This window comes from Mesoplodon bidens (assembly GCF_964165515.1).
Source record: "Mesoplodon bidens genome assembly, contig: HAP1_SCAFFOLD_943, whole genome shotgun sequence".
Lineage (NCBI taxonomy): Eukaryota > Metazoa > Chordata > Mammalia > Artiodactyla > Ziphiidae > Mesoplodon > Mesoplodon bidens.
Genome location: NW_027672249.1, coordinates 46,620 through 69,130, shown reverse-complemented (window position 1 = coordinate 69,130; position 22,511 = coordinate 46,620).

Here is a 22,511-nt window from a genome sequence, read left to right as displayed (position 1 = left end):
ATAAATTTAATTAGGAACTGTTCCTTCTACTTCTATTTCTTATCAAATCATGTAAAATTGGTGTTAATTCTTTATGTCTTGGGTAAAAGTGAAACATCTAAGCCTGAATATTCCTTTTGGGAGTTTTTAAATGAAAAACCAGTGTTTCTAATGGTTACAGGAAAACTGAGATTATCTATTTCATCTTGGCTGAGTTTTGGTAGTTTTGAGTGTAGAAGCATTGGCCCATTTCACCTACATTTTTCAATTTATAGTGTAGACTTGCTCATAACAACTTGTTCCTCATTAACCTGCAGGATATGCCATGGTATCCCTGGTTGCATTTCTGATATCTGTGATTTGTGCCATCCATCTTTTTATCTTTATCAGTCTTGCTAGATCTTTATTGATTAGATTGTTTATTTCCAAGAACCAGCCTTTTGTTTCATTGACTTTCCCCCCTATTTTCCTGTTTTCAGTTTCATGGATTTCTATTTCATCTTTATTATTTCCTTCTTTCTGCTTGTTTAGTGTTTTTTCCTCTTCCTTTTTTACTGTTGTAATATAGAAAATTAGATTATTGCTTTGAAACACTTTCTTTCCCAATTTAGTGCTATAGACTTCTCTTTCAGCATTGCTTTCACTTCATTCTGCAAACTTTGATCTGTTATATCTCCATTTCCTTTTATTCTATGCATTAAAAAATATTTCCTTGATGCTGTCTTTTTTACCCATGAGTTATTTGGAATTGTGATGTTTAGTTTTCACGTGATTGAAGATTTTCCTGTTGTCTTTCTGTTATTGATTTCTAGTCTGATTCCATTATGGCTAGAGAACATACTCTATGATTTTAATTCTTTTAAATCTGCTAACTTTTTTATGAATATATAAATGAAAGAAATAAGAAAACCTCTGAGTCTTAGCATCCAACACTTAGGCACATTACAATTTAAATCTGCTAAGGTTCTTTTTATTGCCCAGTATATAGTATATGAGTGAATATTCCATGGACACTTGAATATGTATTCTGCTGTTACTGAGTGTGTTCTTTAAATGTCAGTTATATCCTATTGATTGATGATGTTTTCATTTCTTCCATATTCTTGCTGATTTTTCTCTCTGGTAGTTCTATAAATTGCTGTGCTGAAGTCTCAAATAATAATTGTGGATTTAAAATTTTCTCCTTTTACTACTTTTTTCAGTGTTTGCTTCATGTATTTTGAAGTTCTGTTGTTTGGTGCACACACATTTTGTATCATTGGGTCATCTAGGTGGATTATTCCTGTTATCTTTATGTAATGACCCTGTTTGCCCCTAATAATTTCCTTTGCTCTGAAGTCTACTTTATCTGATATTAATATAGCCATTCCTACTTTTTCTGATTAACGTTCACATGATATATCATTATCTTCCTTTTACTTTGAACTCCCTATATCATGATGTTTAAAGTAAACTTCTTATAGACAGTATATAGTTGGATCATGCTTGTGAATTTTTAATCTACTCTTCCAATCTCTGTCTTTGACTTGGTTATTTAGATCATTTACAGTTAATGTAATTATTGCTATGTTAAAGATTAGGTCTACCATTTTATTTTTTGTTTTGTCTTTTACCTTAGTTTCTCAATCCTGTGTTTCTCTTATTTTGCCTGGTGGGTTACTTAAACATTTTTTAATAAGTCCATTTTAATTTAATTTATTTATAATCATTTGTGTATACTGTTTGTATAGTTTTCTTAGTGGTTACTTTTGGCATCACAGTATACATATGTAACTTACCATAGCCTACTGGAATCAGTGTTTTATTACTTCAAGTGAAGTTTCAAAATTTTACTTCCATTTAGTCTCTTAATATTCCCCAGTTTTAAAGTATGATTTTCTGTAGTATTTCCTTTCTCTACATTGAGAACCACATCAGATGGTGTCATAATATTTGCTTTGACCATCAGATAGTATTTAAGAAACTCATGAGGCTAATGATAGTCTCTTATATTTACCCCATTTGTTTTCACCCATTCCATTGTTCCCCTTTTCTTTCTGAAGTTCCCAGTCTTCTGTTATTGTTTTTTTTTATGTTTTCATAACATTAGGTGATATCTGGGCTTTCCAGTGCCATTGGATATGAGTTTCAGGAAACACTGAGTCTGGCTCACTTAATGCTGCTGAGTTGGAGGGTTTGTGTATGTTGGGCCTGTTGGCGCAGCAGGTGCTAGCAGATTAGACTAATGTTGATGGGACTAGTGCCACAGGAGGATGGGTTCCCATTCAGGCTATGCTGCTGCTACAGTAGATCAAGTCCCCCTCTACCCCAAGTGTGGGGCAGTGACCTGCTGCTGTCACTGCTTTGTATTAGGCTGCTTTTGCCTCAGGTGTGTGGTGGGATCCCTTGGAAGCTGCTGCTGCTGTCAATCACAAGGTTAAATTCATTTCAGAAATACTTAAGTATAAATATATAGCCTGGCTCCTGTAGGACCCCTGTAATAGTTTTTTATTGCTTTCATACAAATTACCACAAATATAGTGACTCAAAACAATTTAAATTGATTACCTTACAAGTCTGACATTGGTCTCAATTGAGTAAAGTAAAAGTGTTGGCAGGATCGACAGATGAATGGATAAAGATGTGGCACATATATACAATGGAATATTACTTAGCCATAAAAAGAAATGAAATTGAGTTATTTGTAGTGAGGTGGATTGACCTAGAGACTGTCCTACAGAGTGAAGTAAGTCAGAAAGAGAAAAACAAATACCGTATGCTAACACATATATATGGAATCTAAAAAAAAGAAAAAATGGTTATGAAGAACCTAGGGGGCAGGGCAGGAATAAAGACGCAGCCGTAGAGAGTGGACTTGTGGATACAGGAAGGGGGAAGGGTAATCTGGGATGAAGTGAGAGAGTGGCATGGACTTATATACACTACCAAATGTAAAATAGATAGTTAGTGGGAAGCAGCCGCAAAGCACAGGGAGATCAGCTCTGTGCTTTGTGTCCACCTACAAGGGTGCGATCGGGAATGGAGGGTGGTAGGGAGATGCAAGAGGGAGGAGATATGAGGATATATGTATACGTATAGCTGATTCACTTTGTTATGAAGCAGAAACTAACACACCATTGTAAATCAGTTATACTCCAATATAGATGGTTAAAAAAGAAAAAAAAGTGTTGGCAGAGCTACATTCTTTTCTGGAGGCTCTTAGGGGTGTTTCTGTTCCCTGGACTTTATCCGCTTCCAGCGGTCACTTGTAGTCCTTGACTCAGAGTCCCCTTTCTCCACCTACAAAACCCAAAATGTTGAATCTCTCTGATTCTGCTTCTATTAAGACATCTCTCTCTTTCTCTTTCTACAGTTGGGAATGGTTTTCTACTTTTAAGGACTCATGCAATTAGATTTGTTCCATGAGGTAATCCAGGATAATCTTTCTCAAGGTCTGTAACTTCAGTCATATCTGCAAAGTCCTCTTCACCATGTAAGGTAACATATTAATAGGTTCTAGGGATTAGGGTGAGGGCATTTTTAGGAGCCATTATGCTGCCTACCACACCCTTAACAAGTGACCTTGAGAAAATTACTAAGATTTTTAAAGCCTTACTTTCCTCAAACATAAAATGGAAAGAAAGCTAACTAGTTAATATCATGAAAGTGAAACAGTATATATGAAATCAACTAATTCAAAAAATGAGATTTCTTCTTTTTCTTTATGATTTACATGATTCTCAGAGTTCGGTTACTTGAAGAGTTACTTTTTTTTTAAACAGAACTAAGGAATTTCAGGGTTCAGGTGCTGTAAGATTGTCTGAATTATCTGAGTAACAATTAGCTAAGCACAGGTGTAAAGCATTTGATTTACTCCCTGGTTTTCTTTATCTTCTCATCCCAGTAAATGCATATCCCTTTTCTAGCTCCAGCCAGTAGAGTCAGAGCTTGTTGTACTGTTTAACTAAAGTTCAATTTAAATTCTCTCTACATCTCCAGATTCTCAGCCCTGGTTGCATATTATAATCACCTGGGGAGATTTCAAGAACTACCGATGCCAAATTTCTACCTATCATGGATATTTGAGGAGGGACCTGGAATGAAATGCTCTAGCTTATGGTTTTTGGAACCAAATCATAGTCTACACTGAGCCAAATTATTTGTGAGATCACCTCTAAAAAGGAATTTATCTGTGGTGACTAATGCTCTTCCTTTGTCAGTATGCTTGATTTGTCCCTCTTTGGGGGAAAAAAAGAGGGGGAAAAAACCCCCAGCAGTTGTGCTCCCTGAATTATAACCTGATGCTTTGGAATTAGTGTTGGCTTAGAGCGCACATCTTCGGATACCCATTCTCTCTCCTGCTTCCTTGCATGAACTTATATCCTTGGGCAGTGTTTCATCCACCACCCTCTTTTGCTTCTAATCTTAGCAAGTAAAGTCTCCCCTTAATGAAATAGCATTTCATGAGGCTTACTGGGAGCATAGGTCTGTTCCAGACCTATCCTATGTTAGCTAAAGCAGATATAAGTGATGTATTTTTGGCATTCATCCTTGTGGGTTGGAAAGAGAAGACAGAATTTTATCCTTTAGGTGTCATCGGACTGGACAAATGGGCTCTTTCCCTCTGCTGCCTATCATGTAAAAACCTGAGGGTGTTACCTCTAGAAGGTATCTTCTAGTTATCAAAATAGTTCAGATAAGTCAAATTTCTCAGTAAAAGATGACAAAACTATGGCTTAGGTGGTTAATTTTCTATGTCAATTTGTCTGGGCCACCATGCCCAGTTATTTGGTCAGATATTATTCTGGATATTTCTGTGATGGTGTTTTCGTGTTTTTTACAATTTTTATTTATTTATTTATTTATATTTTTGGCTGCGTTGGGTCTTCGTTGTCACACGTGGTCTTTCTCTATTTGCAGCAAGCAAGGGCTACTCTTTGTTGTGGTGTGCAGGCTTCTCATTGTGGTGGCTTCTCTTGTTGCAGAGCATGGGCTCTAGGTACACGGGCTCAGTAGCTGTGGTGCACGGGCTTATTTGCTCCACGGCACATGGGATCTTCCCAGACCAGGGCTCAAACCTGTGTCCCCTGCATTTGCAAGCGGATTCTTAACCACTGCGCCACCAGGGTAGTCTCCGTGATGGTGTTTTGGATGAAATTCATATTTAAATTGGTGTTGGACTTTGAGTAAAGCAGATTATCCTCCATAGTATGGGTGCGCCTCATCCAATCAGTTGAAGCTCTTAATAAAACAAAGACTGACCTCCCTGTCGCAAAAAGGAATTCTGCCAGAAGACTTACAGAAATTGAACTGCAACTCTTCCTAGAGTCTCTAGACAGCCTAACCTGCAGATTTTGAATTGACCAAGCCTCTATTATTGTGTGAACCAATTGTTTAAAATCTCTCTCTCTCTTTCTCTATCTTTATATAGATATGGATATAGATCTAGGTATCATTATTGATATCTAGATCTATATCTATCAATATATATGGGCACATTGTATACACATGCTGTTGGTTCTGTTTTTCTGGAGAAGCTTGACTAATATAGTGGCCCATATAAATAAAAGGATGAACCCAAGTTCACCCAGGTAGAAATTAGTACAATGAGAACTGGAACTTAAGGCCTCATGACTCATTCAGCTGTGAACACTGACCCAGAACTGGGGTCCTCAAACTCTGGCCCACTGATCAGATCTCGCTTGACTCCTGGTTTTGTACATAACATTTTGCTTGAACACAGCCACACCCATTCATTAATGTATGGTGCATGGCTGTTTCTGTGCTACAGCAGCAGATAGGCAGTTGCAACGGAGAGGTATGGTACACAAAATCCAAAATATTTACTATCTGACCCTTTACAGAAAAGATCTGCTGACCCTTGCTCTAGGATGCCATCTGATTTCTGATAACACAGAGGAGAATAATTCATGCACATTGGGGTTGATTGTTAATCTCCTGTCCTCCTTAGGTCAAAGATCTCTTAAATGCTCACCCTTGCAATAGCCAGCTTGGGGAGCATTGTCTGAGGATGCAGAAACATTTCTTGCCAGGTCTTTCCAATCCACACTGCTCCCTGACTATGGTTCTTAAAACCTATTTTTAAAAAAATTTTTATTGGAATATAGTTGATTTACAGTGTTGTGTTAATTTCACGTGTACAGCAAAGTGAATCCGTTATACATATACATATATCCACTTTTAGGTTTTTTTAGAGTCATTTCCAAATAGCCCATTACAGAGTATTGAGTGGAGTTCCCTGTGCTAATAAGAAGAGCAGGTTCTTATTAGTTATCTATTTTATGTATAGCAGTGTGTATATTTCAGCCCCAATCTCCCAATTTAGCCTCCCCACCACAATCCCCTGGTAACCCTAAGTTTGTTTTCTACATCCCTGCCTCTACTTCTAAAACCTGTCTATTTTAACCAACTACCACTCATTGCTTACTGTCTCTGGCTTCATGTACTTCATAATAAATCTGCCTCTTGTTCAATCCTGGATGACATGTTCCAAAGACTGAGATAATATCTTATTCTACATAACTTGTGCTTGATATTGTCTAACTTGGGGTCTTTATCTATGTCCCAAAGAAGACAGTCACACTCTGTCTTCTAGTACTACTAATAATACCACATTTTATGTCATGAATTTGACCCAATGCACTGAACTATCCCTTTAGAAACTGTATGCAACCTGTCACTGGGTTTTAGCACCGGGATAGAGCTCAAATTAGTGTTCATATTTAAACAAATCTACTTGACCAGAAACTTTTTGTCTCACCATTTATTTTATTACACAAGTAACTTCTCTCTTTGCATCTATGATGTAAATATTTTTGATTTCCTAAATTATCTGGAAAATTATTTAGAGCTTCCATTTCAGTAGGCATTGGAATTGCTGTGTTATGACTATTTCATTATTTTATTTCCAATGTTAAATTAGGCTTCAAGCTTTGGCCAAGAGTAGACAGGAAAGGGTTTTAAAAGAAATGAAGAATGGGAAAGACTTCTGATGCAACGGAGACTTAATAAAGATTTGCTTTTGAATCAAGAATTTATAATAAAGGTTTGAATTTGAATCAATAAGTTATGTCATTGCAAAATAGCTCCCTGGTAAAATTCCATTCTTTTGTAATCATTAAGTACAGAAATTAACCATCAAAATATGCAGTGATCTTTTTCATTTTCTAAAAACAAACCTATATCTAGATGAGAGGAGAATTCATTTCATAACTCAGGCTCTGGACTTACAACTCCAAGTCCTGTTTTCTTTCAACCATGCCTGCTAAGTTTCTGTCTACCTTCTTGAGCATGAGGTAATGGCTTCAGCTTTCATCTCCTTACTCAGTATATAGCTTGGTGACTAAGAGTAAGGGATCTAAACCTTGAGAACTTGGGTTCCAATCTTGACTCTAAAATTTACTTGTTGAGTACTCTTGAGCATGTTATCTGTTTTTGCCTCAGTTTTCTCATCTATAATATAGAGATAACATTACTTCTCTCAGCGAGTTGCTATGAGGGTTAAAAAAATTCATACAATGCAAGAATTTATCAGTTCTTGGAACACAATAAATACTGAAAAGAAATGTTAGCCATTATCAAGGGCCCCTCATTTTATGGATAATATAGATTAGTTTATATAGGTCTAATATTTACATATACATAACTATTTTGTACCTATATGTGTGTATACGTTCTTCTTAGAAATTGAGCAGTCAACATTCACATCTAAAAGTATGTGCTCTGTGAAATGTAGATCTCCTGTGTACAGACACAGTGCTGTAGTTATCTATTGCTACATAATAAAGAAGTCCAAACTTAGTGGTGAAATAAACAAAAATTGTAATATGTGCCCAGATTCTGTGGGTCAGCGATTCAAACAGTACGCAGAGGAGATGGCTTGTCTCTACTCTGTGACTGATGTCTGAAACCTCAGCTCATGAGGATTCAAATGGCTGGGGCTGCAATCATCTAGATAATTTTAATTCACATGTCTGGCCCTTGAGATGGGATGACTTGAACACTGTGCCCAACAAAGACTGTTGCCTGGAGTGCCTATAGATGGCTGCCCATGTGGCTTGGACTTCTCATAACGTGGTAGTTAGGATTCAAGATAGAGTATCCCAAGAATGAGCGTTCAGGGTTGAAGCATTCCAGGAGAATCATGCAAAAGCTGCATGACCTTTTATGACCTAGTCTTAGATGTTACATAGTATCACTTTATACTATTGCAGGCGTTGGAGACCTTTTTCCATAAAGTGTCAGACGGTCAATATTTTAGGCTTTACACGCCATACAGTCTCTTTTGCAACTACTTAGCTCCGCTGCTGTGATGTGAAAACAGACACAAACAATACATATACTAAGGAACATGGCTGTGTTCCAATAAAGCTTCATTTATAAAAGCCGGTAGAGGCCTAGATTTGGCCCACCAGCCATAATTTACTGACCCCTGCTCTACTGTTTGAAGCCATGGAAAGCCTGCCCAAATTCAAGGGAAAATGCCCACATCTGGATGTGAAGAATGGCAACGAATCTGAGACCCTGTATTAAAACCACTACATATGGGATACTTAGAAGAAGATCTGTCTGCATACCTTGTTTCTCCCATGTATGGTGGATATGAGGTATTGGGACATGTTACATCTCTGTAAGCCTGGGTCAAGGTCAAAGTTGGAATCTGAACTCAATGACCTTGATTTCTGGAAGAATTGGTAACTCTACTTATGATATCCTTACACTCCTTACCCATATAAATACACCACAAAAGATAGATTTCAAGTAAACAGTTGCTTTATGGCAGCTTTTTATTATGTCTCCATTGACTGAATTATTCCATTTTGGTTAGAAACATGAGTTTTGTTTCTTTCCTAAAGAGATCTGCAACTTTTCAGATGCGGCATTTCATTCTAATGAGAGGATGATGTAGGTTTTTATAAACGGAAAAAGCAGGGCAGCCTGAGTTCACTCAGATCATACCAATGCTTACAGGAATAACCGAAGCTGGAACACAGGCTTCCAGGTTTTCCTGTCCTGTGCTCTTTTCAGTAGGTGCCATTGTCTGCTGGGCCTGGCAGTAATAAGTTTTGACCTTTACCTCTCTACGCTATTGTGAAGTGGTTTTGGGCTTTGTTAGCTTTCTTATGAGTTTGTACTAAATTGTGTCCATAAAGTAGGCTGAATTCCTCAGGGAAGGATGATAGCTGTTACTGTGTTATTACTGCAAATGTTGTGTTGGTTACTTTTTTTTCTTTTCTTTTGTCCAGTTGTATCCTGAACTTAAAAGTTATATTATCTGAAATGAACGATGTGCATCTGGTGGAAAACACTAATTTAAGGGATGAAAATTCCTGATGATTGCTTCAGTCAACCCTTAATACACACTGAGCTTCATTAGTAAATAGACAACTCTCAGACCTTTCCCTTGGAAGAGGTCACATAATCAGGCTTTGTGTTGATTTCGCATTCTGTTCGTTAGAGACAGAACAAAGTAGAATAATTGGCTGGTACAGGGAAAGCAGAAAGAACTTTCTTCTATTTTGGTGATGCATCCCGTAATAAGGGTTGAAAATGAGACTGGAGGTAAAAACGTGAAACTCAGAAGAGCAAAGGAGAGAGGATATTGTTTCTTTGAAAATATTCTTTCAGTGTTGGCCCAGATGAAATATGAAGCTGAGGAAATTTTTTTTTAAATGATGATTTTTGTGTTAACAATGTGAGTGTGGAATTAGTAAGAATCAGAAAGCAAGCATCCTTTTCCACCAAGGACTTGGGAGCAAGTGAAACCATAAATACTCCCGGTTCTTGGAAACCCTTTTGGAGCAGTAATCAGAGAAGGGTAAAGGCAAAGCCTCAGAGCAGAGGTGTTCAGAGCAAAGGGATAGGAGGAGAACAAAAGGAGAGTGGATATTTTTAGAGCTGTCATTTTGAAATTTACCTGCTTCTGATTCAGTGCTGCTTTGCTACTGTGTTGATCCCGTGGAAATCCTCAAAGCAGGAGCAGCCCTATTTTAAAATAATAAGGTTAGAGCAAGTGACTTGAATCCAGGTCTCTTTAGCTCAAGAGCACAGAGGAGAGTGTGAGGAAAGAGTGAGGCCACAAGGAATTGTTCACTGGGTACATTTTCCCCAAACCTCACTAACTGGGAGAAACTGACCACTGGATTATGTGGCTTGAAGGAAAGCAAAAATGTTGAAAGCAAAGAGTGTGGAGCTTGTTTAGAAAGCAAGCTCTATCATTTGGTCACCTGCTGATGATAATAGCATTGGCTGAGTCCTGACCATTTACAATGAAGGCACTTCTGTAGGTCATAAGTTCCAGGAGGGCCAGAACTGAGTATGTCTGTTTCAGCATTTAGCATGGTGTAGCATCTTAGAGCCCGGTACATTATTGGCATATAGTAGACTTAAAAATGAATATTTGTGGATTGTCTGAATGAGTGGATGAATGTGTGTGATTCATATCCTATTTGCAGGTCCTATGCCCTACAGTGGATTTTCAGTGTCAGATTGGGAACGTATTTATGATGGGGATTGGCATTGTTCCCTATCTAATGGATAAAGATTACACATCAAAGGACTTTACATTCACATCCCAAAAACCTCATAGGAATTACTTAACAAAAAAATAAAATTGGATTCTGTATAATTTCTAATTTATAAGCTGGCTAGACCACTGGTATTTCTGCCAGTCCTCTGGTAGTTCCGATGATGTCCCCATGATGACCCAGGCATAATCAGAATGGCTTTAGGATTGGGGAGCCAAAATTTTCCTCAGTATTTACTGCTTTGCTAGTCCATTTAAGAAAATGGACTATTGAAAAAATAGCTTCAGACACAATATGGCATTTTATGATTTAGCATAAAATCTGAGAAATATAGAGGTTATCTGAAGCCTGCAATGGTAAAGTTCCCTCTGCTATTGAAGTTATTGTCTTTAAATAAAGATTCTACATCAGTAATGCTATATATATATTTTTTTTTCCGATATTCAGGTTAATTTCCTATTCTCTATAAGGAAGTAATTGGTTGGTTGATATGAGAGATAGTGTGGCTTCCAAAAGTGAAAAGTATTATTTTATTGTAATTTCCAGCTACCTAAGGATGGGAGAGGCCCAGGACACTGCAGTCAGTATATTATGTGGAGCAGGTTATATTGTGGTTTATTTATGACCTTTTACATGTTTATTTTCTATGCAATTTTGTGTGCTCCTTTTTGAGTTTTGGTAGATAAGTGCTTTGTAACTTCGGAATACTTGGAGTTATATAGATATATATATGACATATATATATATATATATATATTATCATAGTAGTTAAAGCCGTGGACAGTGTACTAGTCTACCTAGGTTCAAATTCTGGCTTGACCCTATGACTTCCCTGTGGCTTCCTCTGCTCACCTATTTTTTTTTTTTTTTTTTTTTTTTTTTTTTTTTTTTTTTCTTTTTGCGGTATGCGGGCCTCTCACTGCTGCGGCCTCTCCCGTTGCGGAGCACAGGCTCCGGACGCGCAGGCCCAGCGGCCATGGCTCACGGGCCCAGCCGCTCCGCGGCATATGGGATCCTCCCAGACCGGGGCACGAACCCGTATCCCCTGCATCCGCAGGCGGACTCTCAACCACTGCGCCACCAGGGAGGCCCTGCTCACCTATTTAAAAGGAGTATAATAAGACTGCTGTGGTGAATTATATACTAAGTGCTATTTAAGCATTTGCTATAATGATTATGTATACTCGAAGGCAAGGGACTTGCCCCTTGATTGTCTCTGTATTCCTAGTGCTTAAGAATTCCTAGTGCTTTCCTAGTGCATTGTCTTAGGATAGAGATAGCTCAGTATAGTTCTTCTCACTATAAAGTACTGTTACGTTGAAAGTCTTTGCTTGTGTACTAATAATCTATGACATATCTGCTGAGGACAAGGAAAGGAATAGTTTTAAAACTGCAATGGATAACAAAAGATTGTATGATGTAATGCCTTTATTATGTAATTATAAAACTAACAAATGATCATGGTAGAAAATTTGAAAAACTCCTAGACAAAATAGAGATCAATAAAATTTGGAGTAGCGTTCAGAGTGTAGAGTTGTCCATGAATATTAGTGCTTTCACATTTTCCAGGACTTTAAGTAGACTCTGCTTCTTAAGAGTCTATTCATGATACTTTATTTTAATGATGTTTTCATCATGGGGACACACACACACACACACACACAGAAATCTGTTAAAAAAAAAAGAAAGACATGTAAATCACTGATGTTTCAGATAGCCACATGAAATAAAGTGAGAAAGGTCAACAAGCTGAAAGAATGTGGAGTAGCATCTCCTTAATTGCTTACATAATTCTGATAATTACCTCTCTGTGGATAATGTAATTAATGGGGAATCTAATTCAAGAAAAATGTATGAACTTCAAGCCTTCTCGAAGCCAAGTATTTCTTTCCACAAAAGTTTAATTTCCACGGCCGTGCTTCCTTATTACCTGACAGGGAAAGTGTATTGTATGGCAAAGGATCTTCCCGAAGGAGGGTGCTTCCCACACTGATCGTCATAAATGACTTCGGAATTACTGTTGCTATATTACCAAAATCTTAAACTAGGGTATTTTTGACAAATGCGGTCCTTAGTTAATTTTTAGAGCTACAAACTGTCAGATGGCTCTGCAATAACAATTGTCTGGCTGTTCTTCAGGGTGATCACAATATGGTAATGACCTTGCGGTACCACTAAAAAGCAGGAAGGTGTGAGTCTTCCTTTGGTTCCAGAGTGAAATGCGAGTTGGAGTTGGAGTTGGAAAAGAGGCCGACAACCAAGTGATAGAGAAGGAAATGTGAGGTCATTAATGAAAAACCAGGTTTAAGTTAAGGTGAAGAGGCATGAGGAAATGGTCAGCTGTTACAGTATTACAAAGATCATGAAGAAACATATCCATGAATGTGGTTTGTATTGCAATCTGCTGAAAAAGAGACAAATATCCTGGCCTGGCCTTCATGGAGATTATTTTTATTGATTCTGATAATAGATTATTGTTGAAAAGGGCTTCCTATAAATTATAACCATGCAAAGGCAGCAAGATAATTTGTTTTTTCTTTATGTATGTGTTTCTCATTCCTACTCACTTCTCTCTTAGGGGAAGAGAAAATCACAAAACACAAAAATGTCAAATCTCAGCTATTCATTTTCAAAATAATTTTTTTTCCAAATTCCAAAGGAGGCAATAGGTTAACTTTTAAGATTTGTAAGGCTCAAAAAACTAGATTTTTACAAAGTGTAGCCAAATTTTGTTCCATAAATAGTAGCTTTGGAAAGAATATGTGATGATGCAAAGTTGGAAAAAGCTGGTTTTTCTTCCGTAAATGACTTCACCGTGTGGGAGAAGAGGCAGAGAAGAAATCAAAGTAATTAAACATGGGGTGAGTTTTTCTGATAGGGGACTCTAGTGCTTTCAAATAGACTAGATAATCCTCGGGATAATCTGAGGGTAGAACAGACCAGTGCCTCATTTCCAATCTGGTACCCTGGAAGAAAACAGTGTATTTCCTTTGAGGTCTTGAGAGGTTTTTCTTCTTCTTTGTTTTGTTTTTGGTTCATTTTGTAATCAACTTTATTAAGGTATCATTTACACACAATAAAATGCAGACATGTTTAGTCAACGGTTCAATGACTTTTAATTAATGTACACATTTGTATAACTACCACCCCCATAAGATCGATAACAATTCTAAAACCCTAGAAAGTTTCCTCCTAGGCTTTTGCAAAAGTATCCCCATCTCCCACCCCAAGGCAACCACGGATCTGATTTTTATCTTTAGAGATGAATTTTGCCCAGTTTAGAATTTCATGTAAGTTGAATAATATGGTAGGTGCCCTTTTGATCTGGCTTCACTTGCTCAGCATATGGTTTTTGAGATTCATTCATGTTGGGATGTTTTAAACCAGGACTTTAGCCTGGGTGACTGATGTTGTCTGAAGGCACCTATAGGTACATCTGAGTCTCTGGCATTGTCACTGTCTGTTCTTGGCTCAGTATTTTCAACTTTACTAAGAAGCACAAGGTTGAAGTAAGGAAGATCATTGTCAGTATAATGGAGGTGAAGTGGGGTCTGTTATATAATATTCTCAGCATAAATTGACCTGCTTGGAATCATTGTGTTGATAATCGACAAGGATACTCTTCCTCCAAAAACCTTGATACTATAAAACTTCTAAAGGACGCTGTCCTAGGACTCTTTTAGTTTTCATTTTTGGGGAAACATTTCTGGAAAATTGAAATGCTCACAACCTGAAAGAAGCAATTATTCACCTGAAGGCTAACTCTGCTAAAGTTGAGTTGTCCGACCTTTACCTGCTGATAGAACCCAAATAGCCTTGCAAAACAATGCTCTTATTGGATATAAGCATATAGATTGTTTAAGACGGACGTGTATATGCAGTAAAGTAAACAAAAAAAGAATCTTTGAGTTTTCCTTGCTGGTTTTTTTTTTCATTTATGCTTCTATATCATACGCTAATAGTTTAGGGTAACCTCAGGTTAGTTTTAGGTCCACTCTTTATGTAAATGTTGATGTACTCCATACGCAACTTTTTTCTACCTTCCTTCTTTTCTTCCATCTTTCCTTTCTAACTTCTTATAATCCATTATACTTAATCCTGCATTTGTTGAGGTGGCAATTACTGTAGGAAATTGAAAGCAGTGTGAAATTTTGCTGTTCAGAATGCATGTTGACCAAATTCTATATTGAGAAAAGGTCTGAATTTACCCACAGTAACCGTTTCTCAGCGTCTCTGAATAAAGGCCGTAGAAACTGGACTATATATAATATCCTGACAGGTATGTAGAATTCATAGCAATTACCCTCAAAGAGCTTACCTAGCGTAGATGCCTATGAATGCATTTAATGATTGCTTTATTGGCAGCAGTGCCAACACACACAGTCTATTTTGTTTTATATGATTATCATTACCTGCTGTTTACCACTGTATACATTGCTAATGGTGTGGTTTCTATGGCTTGTGAATTTCACGGCCCAATATTATGTAATTTATTGCACACTTTAGTGTAGAAGATGGAGACTCCATAAATTTTCGTGTGCTCTTTGCCCCTTTGGAATGTATTACACTGAGATCAGGCAAAGTAATAAATTTATTTCAAATGTGCGTGATAGCTAAACATCAATTAGGACTTGATGGGAAATATTTCTTCTTCCAGCAACATAACAGTTTTTAAAGACTAAGCCATTGAACGTGGAGTTCCTGAACATGGGACTCAGTTCACTGGGATCCCTTCTTAGAAAAATAAAGGAAAACTTGAATTGGATATGTGTGGCTTATTCAAGTAGTAACTAATCAGCTACATCTTGGTTAACTTAATTTGTCACAATGGTTTGGTATTTTATTAACTCTCTTCCCCTTCTTCCCCTGACTCTCACTAGAATGGATCATGAGTATCTTAAAACATACTAAGTCGTCTTCCATCCCTGTTAATCTAACTACAAAAACACACTTTCCTTATCCAATGTAACATACTGTCTTTTAGAGTAGCTGTGGTTTTAATTCTCTACAAAATTAAAACCAGCAAAGAGAAACATTTTCAAGGAGCCACCACATTGTAGAGCTTTAGAAAGAAGACTTTAGAATTAAGAGCAACTATATCATTTTATAGCTAAAGCACCTGAGACCTAAAGTAGGAAGGTAACCATCGAGGTCAGGGAAAGGGGTTGAAGATCAGGTTTCAAGCTGAGAAAGAGTCTACAGGGACTCAATCTGAGCAGGTGAAAAACTGAAATGAGACCACGAATGTTCTGGGAAGGGTGGCACCTGGCCTCAAGGGTGGGATTCAAACAGGGAGTGGGCCTGGGGGAACTGAGCTTCTGCAGTAGGCAGAGAAGGCCACCTCATCTGTGGAAAGTGCCACTGACATCAGGGAGTTGAGGGGAAAGAGCAGTGAATTCCAGTCCCCCTGAGAAAGCAGGCCAATCTGATTAACTCTGAATTTAGGCTTATTTCAGATACTTCTAATTTTTTTGTTTGTTTGTTTGCGGTACGCAGGCCTCTCACCGTTGTGGTCTCTCCCGTTGCGGAGCACAGGCTCGGACACGCAGGCCCAGCATCCATGGCTCATGGGCCCAGCCACTCCACGGCATGTGGGATCTTCCCGGACCGGGGCACGAACCAGTGTCCCCTGCATCGGCAGGCAGACTCTCAACCACTGCATCACCAGGGAAGCCCAGATGTGTAGTTCTTTAAAAATATTTTTAACATTTTTCCAGCTACATGTAGACTATAACTTAGCATAAAAACAATATGGGTTTTATTTTAAGTAATTTAACATTTTGACATCCTCATAATGAAATTAAATCCAGACGGTTTCTCTCCATGTTCTCTTGAAATAGTCCTTGATCATCCACAGTATTTCCCATCATCACAAAGGTGGTACCAAGGGCAGAGAACTCCAACATTATTAAAGTTTCATAAAGCAAAGTCAATTTTAAGAATATAATGTCCCCTAACTGCTAAAGGTCTTGACAGATAATTTCAAGGGAAGCATAAATTATTTTCTGTTTGTCAGAGGGCAAAATTATTTAGGTTGACTTAATGAATAGTAGAGTTTTTGAGTGGAGAGTGTTCTTAAAATATTATGTAGATCTGTCTAGCATCTGTCAACAGATGCTAGCCACGTGGCATTATTTATGTGGAAACAAATTTTAAAATAAGGTTAAAAATTCAGTTCCTCAGTTGCATTTGCCATATTTCAAAGATGTTTATTAGCTCCATGTAGCTATTGAATACTGCTTTGCATAGTACAGATATAGAATATTTTCATTATCACCAAAAATTCTATTGAGCAATACTAAAATTATACCCAGATATTCACAGAGAAGGCAACCAAGTCTCAAGGAAATAATATAACTTCCCCAAGGTCACACAGCTATGTTTTTAAAGAAAAGCAAAATGACACAAAGGAAATAGTAACAGAGGCATTAAAGAAACCTAGTAAGTTTCTGGAGCAGTCAAAGTAGGGTTTAAAAGTGCACACTTAGCTGTTAGCAGGGTTGAAGCTCTTGATGGTTGGTAAGATCTACCTGCCTGAATTTGGACATTAGCATTTTATGCAATGAATTAAAAGCAAAAAATCATTTCAACGAATGCCTTCCAGCTCCATATTTTTAGCCACTGCCGTGCTTCCAGATTATGTTTATCACTTTCATATACAGGGCACCACTGTGAAATGTGATGGTTTATCTGACCCCAGAGAAATCAGGAAATCTTGTGGGGGTTATGGCTCTATTTGAAAACGTTGATTTTTAAATGCATCATGCATACTGGCCCTGTTTTAAAAGGGATTCCTGCCATCAAATAATCAAAATGTAAACCTCTTCTCAGCTTGCAAAAGTCAAAGATAGTCCCTGCATCTTTATTATTTCATTGAAATCCAAATATTATTTTTCCTTTCTCTAACTTGTTTTCCTCACAGTGTGATCAACTATTGCCAAGGAAGGAAAGGTTAGATTTATCAATCAAAGTTTGCTAAAGGCCCCCTAGGTAATTGAACCCTCAGGAGAAACAATCCTCATGTATTCTTTTTCTGTTGTTTCAATAGCTTTGTAAAGAGTCATTTCAGTATGTTTGGTTCTGTAGCAGAGGTTCTGTGAAGTGCTTGTCGTCCTCAGAGGTCCAGAAAGTCTGCGAGTCTGTGGGTAAAGATGGGTAAGGAGAGAGAGGGAAGGAGGATAGAGAGAGGCTCAGGGCTGAGATAAGGACAGTGATCTAAAGACTCCTGGGGGTGAGGCTGGGGTGCACAGACACCCACGACTAATCTAGACAGAAACTGAGTAATCAAGGGGATGACCACTGTGAGGTCATGTGGTCACCTCTCCCTCTAGAAATAAACATTGCCCTCAGTAAGTCTCCTCCCACCCCAGAAGAGCATTAGGAAGGTCTGGAGAGGGGGCTTATTGGCAGAAATGGAAAAAGCAGGTTGAAGGGATTAGCCTGGAGCAGAGAGACCAAGAAACCCAAGCCAGTAGGTGGAAGGCAGACTTTTCATGGAAGTCTCCAAGCCCAAGTCAAGTTCTGGGACCACCAAGTACAAGTCAAAGAGTGCTCATTTAACCCCTTTGGGCCCCCATGGGTGTGGAGGAAGACTGGACAGAGAGGGAGAAGGGGCCAATGAAGGTACAGTATTTACTATGGGATTTAACACCTGAAAGGCCTCCCAGTAGCTTCAGGTCTGCTCAAGAATCCTTCATGTCCTGCTGGTTTGCAGTGAGTGGCTCACAGCTTCAAGGCCTCCTCTGCCAGATAGAGAACTATTTCAACCATCCTGCCTCTATTTTGGACTGTAGCAATGCAGACAGGAAACCTGACCCCATTTTCAGGTTCTAAAGAGAAATTCTAAGTACCTGAAAGACTGAGGAACATGGTGGCTTTTATTTAAGATGGGGAGCTAGAGAGCACATACCTGGACTTGGGCCTGCAGCAGCACCAAATTCCACCAAGAGTTCCCTTTATTTTCTCTCGCATCTCTGTTTCTCCTTTTCTCTCTGCTGGATTAGCCACGGGGACTCCAAGTTCTTCATTGTGTGGTCCTGGTACCAAGATTCTCCTGGGAATTATAAAGCTATTCACCTTCTACATCGAGCACTTCTTATTTTTTCCCCAGCAAAGTTAAGTCATCCTTAAGAGGAGTCAGGGTGCTAGCTCTTAAATATATTTTAGTCATCCCTTTGTACATTAAATGCTCTTTCTTGGAGACTGCTCCTGACGTGGCGTTCACCGTGCTCTCAGCTGGCCTCCTGAAGTTCTGCCCTGCCTTCCCCACCAGGTACAGTTCAGGAGCTGCCTACCTCAGGGTGATAGGTTATCTTCTAGTTGCTTTATTCCTTTCCCTTTTACATTTAGAAAATATAATTTGAATACATAAACTTCTCTGTGGCCACAGCTTTATTTGCAACCCACAGGTTTTGTTATGGCATATTTTCATTATCATTCAATTAACAAAATTCTAATTCCCATTGCGACTTTATCTTTGACTTACATAATGATCAGAAGTATGTTTTTAATATCCAACTATTTGGCAAAATATTGGTTATATATTTTTTAAATTCTTGCTTATTCGGAGTCTTGTTTTATAACCGGAATATAGTCAATTTTATAAATGTGCCATGTGCACCTAAAATTTTCTGCATAATATATATATTCCATCATTGTTGTTGCAGTGTTTTATGTAAATGTAGGCCAAAGTTTTTAATGATGGTATTCAGATCTTCTCTAACCTGCTGATTTGTTGTTGTGGTTCTATGTTACTGATCTAGGTAATTTAGATTTTTCTATTTCTACTTAGTTTTTTGGAATTTCCCTTCATCTATTGCATTGAAGTTTAGATTTATAATATATTCCTTGTAAAGTAACAGTGGGTTTTATTATCCTGCCTTATCGCCAGTGATACTTTTTGCTTTCAAATTTATGTTAATATTAAAAAATCTTCTTCAATTTTACTTATTGTTGTTAGGACATAATTTTTGAATCCTTTAATTTTCAATCTGACTCTTGTCTCTTGTAGGTGGCATAGAATTACGTTTTTTGTTTGAATAATCCTTGTCCTTTAATTTGAGTATTTACAGTTAAGGTATTTTCTTGTAGACCGTTTACTCCTCGTTTACTATCTGTCCCACCTTGTTATGTTCCTTTTGCTCTTCTTTCTTCCTTTTAGATTTCTTCAAATTCCATTTTCCCTTGTATTAGCTTGTTATTTGTACATAAGTAGCAGTTACACATGTACCATGACTTATTAGCTCTTTTACTGCTTCTCAAGCAATGCTGAGATCTTAAATATCTTTTACTACTTTTTCTCTTCCATTTTTTTAATGCATTTTAATTTTTGATATATTTTATTATTACTTTTTTGTGCTGTTAGATTTTATTTAGGTTTATCCACTTATTTATTCCTTCTGTTATACATAATTCTTTATAAAGTCCTTATTTTCGTCTATGATAATCTTCCTTCAGCCTGCGGGTCTCCCTTTATAATTTAATTCAGGCAGTTCTGATAAGAACATATTTTCTAAATTTTGTTTGTCTGCAAATTTCCTTATTTCATCTTTCCTTCCAAACAACATTTTCTCTGCCTCTAGAATTCCCAATGGGCAGTTCTTTTCTTTAGCACTTAAAAATATTATTCCATTATTTTCTAGTATCCAGTCAGTTTCGTTGAGAAGAAAGCTGTAATCTTAATCCTATTGTTCCTTTGAAAGTAATCTCTCTCTTTTTCGTCGGGCAGCTTTTAAGATGTTATGCTTTTCATTGCTATTCATGAATTGTACTGTGGTGATCTCATGTGTGGTTTTCTTTGGATTTGTTCTTGTTGCATTTTTTAGTGCTTATTGAATTTATGGCTCCATATATTCTTTTTAGTTTTAACTCTCAGCTGTTAATATTTCTGAAATATTGTTTTCATCCCAATCTCTCTCTCCTTTTTTCTTTGGACTCCGGTTTACACATATGATAAAAAATATTTACTGTGGCCCATGTGTCTCAAATGCGCTTTTGTCTACTTTTTATTCTTTTCGTTTCCCATGCTTTACTCTTAATATTGTTACTACTCTATCTTCCAGTTCACTTACCTCTCTTTACCTGTGTCCAATCCAGTACCGAGTTTTAAATTTCGTATAGTTTTTAATTCTATCAGTTCAACTTCAATCAGTTTGTAGTTTCTACTCGTCAAGTTAAGTTCTCCACCTTGTCATCTATTTTCTTGAACTTGATAATATTTACCGAAATATGTATGAACTTTAATGTTTAGGTCATCTATGATTCTGATTCTGTTTTGTTTTTTATTCTAATTCTCCTTTTCTTGGTTGTCTTGGTGGCTCTTCAGTGAATACCAGACTTGGGATATGACAAGTTGTATAGAATCTGAATGACATTACAGTTGCCCTTTGAACAACCTGGGTTTGAACTGCACAGATGCACTTATACATGGATTTTTTTTCAATAAGTAATACAGTACTACATGATGTGTGGTTGGTTGAATCCTCAGATTCAGAACCACAGATAAGAAGGGCCGACCATAAAGTTATATGTGGATTTTTGACTGCACAGGGAGTCAGTGTCTCTAACCCCTACATTGTTCAAGGGTCAACTGTATTTTCTTGAGGAGAGAATTTCCTATTCTTAGGTAGGGAGCAGAGGGGAAGATCACCTCAGTCACTGGACCAACTTCATACTCATTTTCCTTCTTTATAAGGTTCAATGTAGATGTTGCCTCAACCTTCCTAACACACACACACACACACACACACACACAAACACAGACACACACACACACACATATGTAGAGATTTCAATGTCCTAATTCATATCATTAGTTTACCATTGGGCCACAAATCTTTCATAGGTTCTGAACCCCAATTTTGTCTCTTCAGCATTATGAACCAACTAAGTCTTTGTTTTGACTTCAGTTAGCTTTTGTTTGACTTCTTAGCATCTTGCCTTGTCTACCTATTATACATGGAAAATACTGCAAGGGAACACTGTTGCTGAATCCAGCTCTGTTCTCTGAATCTTTACTCTCTCTGTGATTTTGGTCCTTAAAATTCTAGCTGCCTTGTTATTTCTCAATTCCAATTCTGGTTTCCTTAGTCCTATGACATTGTCCTAAGATCTACTGGCTTTTCTACCTCTTAGGAGCCGCATTTGGTTTCTCAGCCTTTTGCTCTTCATCAGTAGTTTCTAAATGTCTGGGCTAGAAAAGCATGTGCAGAATATTGTTCTCACTTCAGTGAGTTTCTTTCTCTATTTTACTTTTCTAGGTCATGGCTACCTCAGTAGCTTTCTAACGCTCACAGTCAAATGTTGCTTATGATTTATCTGGCCTTTCTAGTGTGTTTTCCTAAGGTAAACTGATATAGTTGGAAACAGAAGTTCATACCCACCATTTAAAAAATGCTGTTTTGTCTTTCTATGAATTCTCTTTTCGTCCCATCTTCTGTCGCTTTTTCCCACCAAAAATTCCCATTCTCCCAGATAGATTATTTTAGACTAAAAATTATTATTAAGCTAATATGTTAATTTTGAAAGGAATTAATTTTGCTTTGAACAAGAACACAGATTGGTGAATGGAATATGGAAGATTCCTTAAGACCTTTTTCATCTCTAAGAGTAGTATCCAACCATCGGTACCATAATAAGTTTGTCAACAATGGAAGAAAGCAGTCTTTATAAAATCAGCATTATTCAGTAATCTCAAAAACTGCTTCACTTTCCTGCTCATGCCACCAATTTCCAAATGTTCAATAGGAGCAGAGAATCATGGGATAGGATGTGGAGAAATGGCCTGTCATAGTAACTATAAATATTGGAAAAATGGAATTATAAATAAAGAGGGTTTTCTATGAATATATTTGAAGTGTTTGTTCCTACAGAACTTCTAGAATAAGACTCAAAAGTTTAACATAGAAACACCTCTTAATAAGTATGAAAATCACTAAAATTTATCTCATAATACTTTTTTCTTTTGTGTTATGTGATTGTCAGAGTCACACAAAACTATTTTTATCT